Raw genomic sequence first — 11481 nt, 5'->3', positions numbered from 1 at the left:
GAGCTGTTTATACTCATTGTCATAATCACAGAGAAGGCTCTATATACATGTACATGGCTTAATTTGGCTGGAACATTGAACATGGACATCTATTTACATGTTGCTTTGTACTTAATTTCTTTATGTTAGTCATTTTTCATGGGGTAAATGAAAATAAGAGGAGATAGAAACTAGACAGATAAAATCAGAGACCTGTAAAATAGAAGTTCTATAAATGTCCTTGGCTCTTTGTCTGAGAAGAATATCAGAAGATTATTATCATGATTGTTTAGCTTTTCTAAAGCTGTACCTTTGCTTGAAGGCTGTACAAGAGGCTGTTACAATGCCAGTCCAGACACCAAATCCTTCTGCTAAAAAGTTTTGGAACTAGATCTATGGATTTTTATGTTAGAATTGTGGTGTAGGAGGTACTTCTGTATTTTTGTTGATTTCATTGGTTATTAAAGAAACTGCCTTTGCTTAGTTGATAGGGCAGAACTTAGGTAGGCAGGGAAGAGAGAACAGAATGCTGGGAAGAGATGCCATGGTTGTCCTGCCTGAGACAGAAGCTGGTTAGACTCATGCCATTAAGCCACAGTCCAATGGCAATACACATCAATGGAGATGAGTTAAACTAATATATGAGAGTTGCCCAATAAGAAGGTAGAAATAATGGGCCAGGAAGTGTTTAAATAATACAATTTCTGTGTGATTATTTCAGGTTTACTCTAGCAGGGCGGCCGGGACAAATAAGGGGCCCCACTCCTTCAACAACAGAATTGAGTAATATCCAGTCTCCTCCATCCATCTTCTAAGTGATGTTATAGTTACCATGTGGGGGTAGTGACGGTTTATCAGTTGTCTTTATAAGTGCTCTACTGAGGCCTGCTAAGGGAAACCTATTTCCTCCTGTTGAGAAGAATGGGACCTACTTCTGTCCTTGACTTACTGAAAACTATGTCAAAAAGAGAGAAAGAATAATTATCTCTTCTGTGAGGTAATGTACTCCCTTCCCCAAACCCAGAAACCTACTCTCTGTGTCGTCATTATGGTTCTATCATAGGGCTCTGTGTGGTTGACAAAGCTTAACTCAGGAAGGCATAATTTATTTCTTTCAGATATTGGTGATGCTTTTTTTTTGATAATTTGGGGTTTTCCTTCTTTGAAGATAGTCCCGTTTGCTTTAAAGAAATACTTTCTCTCTCTTTTCTAGACAACTTTCAAGATTTACAGCTTGCTGTACCTATGGTTTTTCTCCTAAACTCTAATAAAACTGTCCTCAATCTTCCTTCAGAGATGTCTGTTAAATTCTTTCATTAATGAGACTGAGATCCCCAAAGAGGAAATCCCAATCTCCCTAGTGACATCAACTGAGAGAGCATTCAAGGCTTCACTCTTATCTCATTTACAACAAACAACTCATTAGAGTATTTTCCCCAGCAGGTTTTATATTTTATTTGGATATAATAAAGTCAGTCCTTCTGTAGTGCTTCTGTAGTATGGTATATTTCCTAGATTGACCGTCACATTTGAAAAATTGTTTTAGCCTTAGCCAGTATTTTGAAATATGGAACCATCTCTTGCTCTCATCTTTAGAGGTCATTTTTTCCCCAGAGTGGTACTGTTGATCACATGTTCTTGGAGGTATTACAGTGTTCTTGTATGTGTTGATTTTGACCTAAGTTAAAAACTGATACACCTATCAGGAGTATCTAGAATCAGTTCACTGAAGTGGAAGGAGGACTCAGAAATATGGAAATACAGATTTAAAACAGGGTAAACTTTAATTAGAGGTTTACAGAAGAAGTTCTCCAGAGACACAAAAGTATAATAATCAACAAAATAAGACATAACTGGCATCTGGAGTCCAAAGATTAAAGACAAACATTTCCATAGTACTTCTCAAATTAGGTTCTTCTGTACTTCTTTTTGGTAGGTTTTTAATTGCCTCTAGATCATCAAGTTAAAAAGATAAGGGGATTGTCTTTCCAAACTTCAAAATGAACTTCCTGGGTAAGACTGACTATATTTCTAAATATGGGGAGTTGTAAGTTTTCACATTGATATAATAAACTTTTAGTGTAGTTTGATTCTTTGCTTTATGTTTCATCCATCTGCCACATGGGATTATTTTAGTTGGTATACTGATAATAACTTGCATCTATATATGGTTTAAACTTATTACTTATACAGAGACCAAAGAATATATTTTAATATGATTTTTTTTGTCTGGTAAACAATGAGAATGAGTGGTAACAGAAGAACCTCATGCTAGGATCTTTAAAACACACATATTTAGACTTACTAAATGGAGATTGTTTAGTTAAACAATAAAGTTAATTATTTTTCAGTGAATTTTTCTTTCCACTTGGCAAGTGTGTACCTGTATATCTTCCCTTACTTATTAAATAAGTAAGAGATATGATTCTAACTTTGCTAAAAATTGGGCTCTTGTCATTAATTTTCTCCCCCTCTGTGTTCAACACAGTGTTACAGATGGCAGATGAACAAATATTTGTGGAGAAAATACATGAACCATAATTTAGCACTTCCCAGTGGATTCATAATTACAATCACATGATGAGACAGAATTAAAAACACACAACCAAATCAGAATTATATTCACTATTTCATTTTTCTTAAAAGAGTATGCAAATAAATTTAATAGGCATGAAGCGAAGGGTTATAAAAATCAAAAGATGCTAAGCACTTACATTTTTGAAAAGATCACAAGTCACAGAACTGACAAAGGAACTGAATGTTATATTTAGAAGTAGATTTAAAACATGACAGTTCATGACACTGTATTTATTAAGGAACATACTTTACCTACGGGACTTGACTTTTTGCTCTACTATGCTTTGCTTCACACCTCTTTTATATGAAACACAAAAAATGCTTTTGTACATGACATTGCGACAGGAACTCTTTTAATTCTCTGATGTATTTATAAAAAGTCTTTCCTAATGTATAAGTTACAATTTTAATATTGGTGTAAGCCAAATATAAAATTGACATCAGCAGTACTGGTTTCAAAAAAGTTACTCAGTTTCTTTTATGTTTGCTTAAAACTTCTACCACCTCTCTAATATTTACTTCATGGACTAATTTCTTAGTTACTAACTTGACCACAACAAACTGTCATAGACTAGTGGTCTACAAACACCAGAAGTTTATTACTTACATGTCAGGGTGTGGAATTCTGAGATTTTGGTTCTTTCATGGTAAAATGCTGGTTGAGATCTTTTCAAATTATTGATTGCTGACTTCACACAGTATTCTCATACCGAAAACAGAATGTAGAGAACCCTCTAAGCTTCCTCCCTCTCTCTCTCTCTCTCTCTCTCTCTCTCTCTCTCTCTCTCTCTCTCTCTCTCTCTCTCTTCTGTGTGTGTGATTTAGGAGAACTTGCATATCACTGTGTACACAGAAATGACAGAGGACAACATTATGAATTTGGTAGATTTTAGAATTTAACTCAAGTCATCATGGAGGATTAGTAAGCAGTTTAACACCTCAAACCATCTCACCACTGATTCATCAAAGAATCAGTCTGATCTTAAAGTCTCTGCACTTAAATGGCTTAATTCTCATGACCCACCTCCAAGTACAATGACAATAAATGTTGTAGGAACTCCTTTAGCCAGTAGCCTGTAAGATACCAGACCACTTGGGCTTGGCCTCTTATACTATAAATGCCGATGTAAAGTGCATCCCGGTTCATGCAGAAGACCGTGATCTGTGAGCCTACTCCTAAATAATAAGCCTTTATTACACTCAGTTCTGAGCTAGTGTGAGATTTCTTTTTAGTGTCTGTCTTCACAATAGGTTTCATTATATGACAAATAAATATTTGCTCTTTGGCAACCACCATTGTCAATGTTACTTCTTCCATTCTCCATAGTGGTTTGTTGCTAGATACATAGCTGCCCATCAGGAGCAGGTACAACCACCGTTTGCAGACTCCTTTCCAGCTAACTGAGATCTTTCATCTGTGTCATCTATGTTTTAACTAATCTATTGAAACTAGAAGCGGAAGAGACATGTCAATGTACGGGTCATAAAACACCTGACAGGACGAGTGGGCTCTTTCCACTTTGCCTTTCCTAAGAGATAAACTATAGCTATTTCTGTTATCTAAATTGGGCCATGAAGAAGAAAGTAACTTAATTGTTGGTGGAATCACACTGTAAAGGATTTTAGTTTCTGGTTAATATCATACGGCATGGTGACCTGCATATCTGCATTATTACTTGTTTTTTTATGTAAGGAAAAACACATAGATTCATGTTGTCTTTATATTTTTGACATATTTATGGTAATAGCTTTATCTTCACCATTAGTAAATCAATTGGACTTAGCAAAAGTTTTCATTTACTCTAATCCAGAATGATACTAAACTTACCTACATCTATATTTTTCTAAAAGAGCAACTACAGATGGTGTTTTCATCTGAAAATAAAAATGTCCTAGTTTATAAAAATTATTGAACAGATGATAATTACTGATTAGAATTTCAGGCTAAGTGTTCTAGGAAAATTAATAATGACTCATTCCTGTGTATTAAAAAAAATCTATCCTGTAGTTAATGGAGGGTTCCAACTTTATAAAATGTTGTTTTTGAAACAACTAAAAAGTAAAAGCCAAAGAGACTTGGTGCTTCAAATGGCCTTCACTCCATCTGCCTAGAAGTTCCAGATGACTGCCAATCTCACAATCTGACTTTACTCCTAATTGTGCTCTACTTTGAGGAATGATATGGGTTATAATCTGCTTGAGTTTAAATAAAAGGGTTGTGGTTCATTTGCTAGCATGCTTTCATTTAGTAGATGTATGTTGGGTAAGTGATTGAAGAGGCAACTGTTCAGTTTCCCAGAGCTTCGGTAATGAATCAAAGAGATAAATTTATTGTCTCATGGAACATGAATTTCACTTGGCATAGAGAAAGAAACAAATGTGAAATTTTAAAGTGTTGAAAAGTACTATAAAGGAAACAAAATATAGAAACAATATTATAAGATAATATTCAGTAAGAAGGAATCCTCAGATGCAGCTTTCTTAAATTCTTTGTGATCAGGTCACATGAAGTGCAGATTTGGGTGGATGTTGTAAGAAAAGAGGACTGGGAAAGAGTGTTTTGGGTAAAAGATGTAACCAAATCCTCAAGCATTTTTATATTTAATTTTGGGTGTAATATATGTCTAGATATTTAATTGATATCTAAAAATAAATGACAATTTAGATATAAAGAAAGGATAAAAGAGTTGGTACTTCTATCAAGAGCCTATGTACTCAGGCTTTTACTTAGATGTGATGTGAATAAGGCAGACAAATACCGTAACTTCTAATGGTGTTTGCAACTAAAACTGATTCAAATAATGGAGGCTATTTAACACAACAGTTTCTAAAAATTACATTCTTTGAAATAATAAAAATGCACATGATGTCAAATAAACATTTCTATGAGTTTTTAGGAACCATTAGTAATTAATTATCTTTAATAAAATCTCATGCATTATGATTTTATTTTTAATTTTGTATAAAAAGAAGGACTGAAATGTTGAATAATAAAATATTGGTGAGGTTAAATATTCAGGTGAATACTCTCACAGATGTAGATATAACTATCATAGAAAGCAAAAAAAAGAGACTATCTAAAATTCTTAAGCAACATTTATTAGGAATTCTTTAAAATCTATTGGAAAAATATAACAAGTTTAGGTAAATTGGAAATCGAGTATAAAAAAGTCTCTTATTTTACCTCTGTGTCCTGATTTCAATGCATGGAACCATAAAATGATGCTTGCAATAATAGAACACGAACCAATCTATGAAATTTAATGCCCCAAATAAGATTCAGCATGCCTGAACAAGAATACAGTGAAGAAAAAGTTACTGTAATTATGAAACTTGCAGCTATTAAGTTATTTACGTTGTATATGTTTGCTGCCTCTTTTTACAAACTTTTAAATAAGCAATCTTAGAAAATAATTTTCTGGGAAATGACTTAGATAACCAGAGATAAGAAATTAAAATGAATTATTTGGCAGCCATTGGATGGTAGCATTGGATTCAGTTCTGCAACTGAAATTGCCTCTGTATTGTAAGCAGCTAGAAAACACTTTCTCAAATGATCAACATCTATTTCCAAAATTGTACTTATGGATAATACACAGAGTTACAAATGATCACAGACTTTTCTTCTGAGAATCAATCCAAGGAGAAATCTTCAAACAAATAGGTACCTTTTAATAAGTCAAGTCCCTGCTGTGAACTTGAAGACAATCATAAGAGATAAAGAGTCCAGGCAAAATATATAATAAATAACCCCTACAAAACTAGAATTTGCAGAGTTCTAAATCTTCATGAATCCACAGGGTGTTCGCAAATATATTTAGAGGGCAGGGATTTCAGAGCTAACATAAAATCTAACTCATTATCTTCCTCTATTTCCTCTTATAAGAATTCTGAACAGAGGGTAGCTAAAATAGCAGCATTAATCTAAACTTCTTTCCCATCAAAAGTTCATTACAAGTGCCCTTGGCTCTGTTCTCAGCTCCTTCATCCCTGCACAGCTCTCCTGCATGACTTCAAAGAGAACTTTCTACACAGGAGATAGGAAAGGGAGACGGGGGATGAGAATGGGGCCACCTCTGTCAAAAGAGAGGCTTAATTGAGTACATATTTGAAGAGTGCCTTTGACATAAAAAAGCAGTAAGAAAATTCAGCACTATTGACACTGGATGAGAAGCGCTTGGTCCTCCGAGCAAAGCCTAACAGAGATTAAGGCAACAGTTTTTATTCTTCTCCTACAGGCAAGCATTTTTTTTTCAATGGGTTCCTTTATTGATCTGCCATCCTGAGAGAGTCAGTAAATCTAGCATCTGCATATTGATTCCTAGTTGATTCGGAAGACAAGGAAAGAGAAAGTAAAAGATATATCTTTCTTAAATCTAAATAGTAGTAAAATGTGTGTGCTTATAAATGTAAGGACATTTCTTTTAAAAAGGTTATAAAACACAAAAATTAATGGCAAAGAGATTATCTATGTGGCAAGAGAAGGTTTTTATTTTCATTTGTTACATGAACATTTAACTGGAGGGTATTAGTAGTGAAATAGCCAATATTAATGTAGCAGCATGTGAAAATTGGAAGTTTAGACTGAGGCACCATGATCCCACAGCTATAAAATCCCAAAGAGAGATGCCAGACCAAAATACAAATCATCTATAAAAACAACTGGTTGGAAGTATCTAATGCCCATAATGAAAGGATTGAGAATAAAAGCCATGGAAACAGGCAGTATTTGTGAGGATATTTTTTTTAAGTGATCTGTGCTGAGCTCTAAGTCTCACTATCATCCCAAAGGCAAAACATGAGAATCCTTCTTTCCCAAGACACAGAAAGGAGTGTTTCACTAAAAGTATATAAAGAGCTTTGGGGTGCGATTTGGCAACTCTTTAGTCTGTTATTTGAAAAATGCTATGACATTCTTCAGAAAAATACCACAATTCTCTGAGGTGGCATGACTGAGAAAGAGAAGGGAATTTGCCTGTAAAATAATGGCATTCCCACTAAGGAAAAGACAATAAGCAATTTTATGAGCAAGTGAAGATAAAGAAGGCAGAAGGGCATTCTGCAGACCTTTAACATTATGGTTGACTGGACTCCAGTAGAGACAAAAGGAAAGGCTAGAGTCTATGCACTAAATAAACCCCTACATTATTCCTAAGGAGAAAGCAAGAGCTGAAGATAAGGCCTTGGATGAACACACAGAACAGATATCCCTAAAGAAAGCTAGCCTGCAAGGAACCACAGAAATTTAAATATCATCGAGGCTAGTTCTCCCTAATGTTGTCTTGTGATAGTACCATCAAAGAAATTCTCTAACAAAAGGTCTTTGGCCTTCATTCTGTTAGTATAAAATGGTATCAGAAACACAAAAGTTCAGAAAGAGTGAAGCAGAAAGATATGGTCCCTTCTTTCTTCAACTACCAAATAGCCAATCCACAACCAGGTTTTGCAACAGTAGATAAAGTTCTAACATCAGACTTTTGATTGTTGAGCATAGAACAATGTAATTTCTCTTCTCAAAAATCAAAGGAAAAATAAAACAAAACAGAACTCTAAACAGACATATTGACAGGCTCCTAAAAGTGAGCTCAGAAGTCTGTGGTAGGATATTAATTCAAGGCCAGCATAGTGGGATGTGATCTCCAATCAAGGGCACACACACGCATAAACACACATGCCTTTAATATTACTTTTGATTGGCAAATCATAATTGTTTCAATTCAAGGTGTGATGATTTTTGAGATATATAAAACCACATATGATTAAATCAAGCTACTGACAAATTCATCACCTTACTTGACTTTCACTTTTCATGTTGAGACATTTGACTTTTTTTTTTTTTTTTTTTTTTGGTTTTTCGAGACAGGGTTTCTCTGTAGCTTTGGAGCCTGTCCTGGAACTCCCTTTGTAGACCAGGCAGGCCTCGTGTGTTGAGACATTTGAGATTTGTTCTTCATGATTTAAAAATTCTGAATACAATCTTGTTGATAATAATCATTTTTAGTGCAGTAATGTGGTACAATGGTCTTTTATCCTGTCACTGTATTATTTTTAATAATATGCTGATTTGCCTGTAGCCAAGCAGGAAGTATAGGTGGGATGATGAGGCAAGGCAATGAGAATTCTGGGAAGAGGCAAGTTTCAGTCTGCATTTGTGACTCAGATGCAGAGGACATAAGATGTGACTGCCTTGCCAAAATGGTAACAAGTCATATGTCTGACACAGCAAGAGTTATGGGCTAATATAAGAGTTAATAAGAAGCCTGAGCTACTAGGCCAACCAGTTTATGATTAATGTAGACCTCTGTGTGTTTCTTTGGGACTGAATGACTGCAGGACTGGATGGGACAGAAACCTCAGCCAATAAATGGTGCCCAACATGGAGTGGCAGGAAGCAATTCTAGAAAGTGACATCTCCTCTCCAAAGAAAGTTTGTTCTCGTGGTTAGAGACTAAATTAGGGGTTGGGGGTTGGGATGGAAATTATGTAGGCCTAGAGATCTCAAAGAAAACAAAAGGGGGAAGATTGAATGGGATAATAGATAATTTATAATGAACTTATCACTCTAATAATAGTAATAATAGTGAGTAATAGAGTAAATACTTGTGAGATATTATTTTTGGACAATTTACACTAGTATAGTTTCTTGTATATTGACACATGTTTAAATTGTACTTGTTATTTCTGTTTACAATATTTGTACAACTATGCAAAATTGCTTTGTCATGTTGTATGCATGCATGTTTCTGCCTCTGATTAAGAAATTTTGTGTATTGATACAATTTTAAGATATATTTATCATATTGTACTATATATTCTATCTCTGCTCAAGATGCTTATACATTACTTACATTTTGAGGTCATTGTTCTTCTTTATTGCACAGTTGCTTAATTTTCTGATATGAAGTCTTAATCTTTAAGTTATAAAGGTATAATAGGTCAATAGTCATTCATGTTTGCTATACTTTTAGTAAGACTAATTGGATTCTTTAGATACATAGAGATTGTTTTCTACATAGATAGTTAACTTTCAACTACTTTAAAGATCGGTAGAACATGGCATTTAAATAATTTAGGATTCTGTTGACATGAGACACAATTCCACCTGACAGCACCAATCTATTCCTGAGAGAGTGTTGAGCACCAAAGATACTACAACTGGAGTTTGTCTTCTTCTTGACACAACTGGCCTTTGGACAAGAAACTGCCTATGCTTCAACCACTGACAAAGCGCATGATGTCTGGACTGGACAAGCAGGATACAAGAAAAAAGACTTTCAACCCTTGCCAAGACAAGGTAAGACAGTTTTGAAAAAATTTCCTGCCTCTGGAAATGGTCTGTCAGTAATTCTAGCCTTAGACAAATGGTTGCTTCAACATTGCAAATGAGACTTTGGGTGATTGCTCAGGCGACCAATTGTCTCTGTCATCTACTGTACATTTTGGAAGCTGCTTGATTGTACTTCCTGCCTACTCAAGTAATATTATCCCCTTCACAGGCTTTTGATGGGGTTGAAAATGAAATATTCATAGTTACCATTCTCTTATGATCTAGCCAAGCCATTTCCAATATAAGACTTAGACTCCTTAGGATAGCATATTTATTAAAACATTTAGCATATATTACTTGTTTAGTATTGTTTATGCTGGTTGTAATTCTAATCTTATACTTAATATCTGTTCCTAGTATATATACTTTTGTATTGGGTTTGGAACTCTCTTATTTAAATGAAAGAGAGAGGTGCTGTGGGAGTTCTTTTTGCTCCTTCAGCCAATAGCTTTAAGATACCAGTCCACTTGTGTGTGGTCTCTAATACTATAAATGCATCTGTAAAGTATGTGCTTGTTCTCTTGCTTCCAGCTGCTAGACAGTAAAACTCAAAACCTATGCTTCTTGTCTATTTGAAAATTTTTATTTACCAAAAGCTCCATAATACCTTTCTATAATGTATACATGACACAATTCATATATTTTCTTATCTGTTAATATGGCACCATATTACCTATGTTTCCAACTGCTCTTACCAAAACTTTGACAGAAACAAAAAATTCAAAGATTTAATTTAGATCTTAGTTTCAAGGCTGACAGTCTTTCATAGGGCAGCAGATGGAGAGGTAGAGAATTTCATATCTTGGTGATCAAGCAACAGAGAAGAGGGCTATAAGAAGGTGCCATTGCAAAGTAAAGTCTCCAGGGCATCCTTTCAGTGACTACTTCTTCCACCTGAGCCCCACCTATTGCCTCCCACCATCTCATGACAAGGCCATTGCATTATTAATTCATCATGAAACTAATTGATATATTTGTTCAGAGACCTTAATCTTAATGGGTAAATGCTCACTGACACTTCAACAGGTTAAATGACTAAGGCCATAAGCATTTCTTAGTCCAATCGATTTACAATCAAAATTAACAATCTTAGACAGTTATGTTGATTTTTTGGTTTGGTTATTGTGGATGCTGTTTTAGTGAACATTAAGGTTCACATATCTGTTTGACATTTTGGTTCCACTTCTTTGAATATATAATGGAAATGAGATTGATGTATCATGTATTAGCCTTTGGCTTTTGGAGGAACCCTCATAGTGTTCAAAGTATAATTTTGAAATAAGACCACACTTTTAATAAACTGACTAAAGAAGTCTAAGTTATATAAAATTGATAAAAAGAACATAAGACTTTCAAATCTTCTACATAAGGTTGGTGCTAAACGACCTCTAACAGAAAGATTAAAGCATTGTTATAGAGCTCAGTGGTAAAGTACTTGCCGGCTACATACTCCTCCATCTCTTTTTGTCTATATGTTGAGCAATATGGGACTCTGTAAATCTATATCTACTGAAAAAAGAAATTTCTCTGATGATGGTTGAGAAATTCACTAATTTATTGGTGTGGAATTTACATAAGGAGTAGAGACCATGTATATT

Source organism: Microtus pennsylvanicus, chromosome 1 (assembly GCF_037038515.1).
Source record: "Microtus pennsylvanicus isolate mMicPen1 chromosome 1, mMicPen1.hap1, whole genome shotgun sequence".
Lineage (NCBI taxonomy): Eukaryota > Metazoa > Chordata > Mammalia > Rodentia > Cricetidae > Microtus > Microtus pennsylvanicus.
This window is presented reverse-complemented; position numbering follows the sequence as displayed.